Genomic DNA, 1,125 nt, shown 5'->3' on the forward strand with positions numbered 1-1,125 from the left:
AAAGGACAAACAGACAATTCAATGGAAAAAAAATGGCAAAAAAAAAAAAAAAAAAAAAAAACCTCACAAAATGGGCAAAAGACTAGAATCGGCACATGGTAGAAGAGGATATCCACATGGCCAATCAACAGGAAAAAATGCTTGGCTCCATTAGTCATCAGGGAAATGCAAGTTAATACAGGATGTGGCCGGGCAGGGTGGCTCATGCCTCTATTTTCAGTGCTTTGGGAGGATGAGGTAGGAGGATTGCTTGAGCCCTTCAAGATCAGCTTGGGCAACAACATAGTGAGATGAAATCTCTAATCACACACAAACACACACACTCCCACTCTTTTATATATATATATATATAAATATATATATACACACATATATATATATATATATGGCTGAGATCAAGATGGTTGTGAGACTCGGCACCTTCCTCAAGAATGCCTGGGCCAAGGAGCCAGTGTGGGTGGTCTCCTTCATCATTGGGAGCCTCACTGTAATTCTGCCCCCACTCAGCCCCTACACCAAGTACTCCATCATGATCAGTGAGGCCACACCCTACAACTATCCAGTGCCCATCCGCGATGATGGGAACATGCAGGCACGTGCAGCCACCTCCAGGGCCCCCAGGGCCCCAGCTTGGAGTGGCTGAAGAAAATGTGAGCACCTCCACTGACAGAAGAGGCCCCTCCCATGGCTCCCAATAAAAATGTGAAAACCAACAACAACAACAAAACAACAACAACAAAAATATATGTATATATGTCTATCAAGTGTTGCTACTTCTCCCAATATCTCCTGAAGCTGAATATTTACATATCCTGTGGCCAGCATAGGTATATACTCAACAGAAATATGTTCGTGTGTGGTAGTTAATATTAAGTGTCAACTTGATTGTGGCCGGGTGCAGTGGCTCACACCTGTAATCCCAGCACTTTGGGAGAAGGCCAAGGCAGGCAGATCACTTGAGACCAGGAGTTTAAGACCAGATTGGTCAACATGGCCAACCCCATCTCTACTAAAAATACAAAAATTAGCCAGGTGTGGTGGTGCGCACCTGTAGTCCCAGCTACTCAGGAGACTGAGGCAGGAGAATTGCTTGAATCAGGGAGGTGAAGGTTGCAGTGAGCCAAG

At 45.0% G+C, this 1,125-nt stretch overlaps 1 pseudogene; it reads left to right on the forward strand.

Annotated features, from left to right (window-relative positions):
- The first annotated feature begins 245 nt into the window (after positions 1-245).
- On the forward strand, positions 246-941 carry LOC102145560 (NADH dehydrogenase [ubiquinone] 1 alpha subcomplex subunit 3 pseudogene; annotated as a pseudogene).
- The last annotated feature ends 184 nt before the right edge of the window (positions 942-1,125 follow it).

Source organism: Macaca fascicularis, chromosome 1 (genome assembly GCF_037993035.2).
Source record: "Macaca fascicularis isolate 582-1 chromosome 1, T2T-MFA8v1.1".
In the NCBI taxonomy this organism is placed as follows: Eukaryota; Metazoa; Chordata; class Mammalia; order Primates; family Cercopithecidae; genus Macaca; species Macaca fascicularis.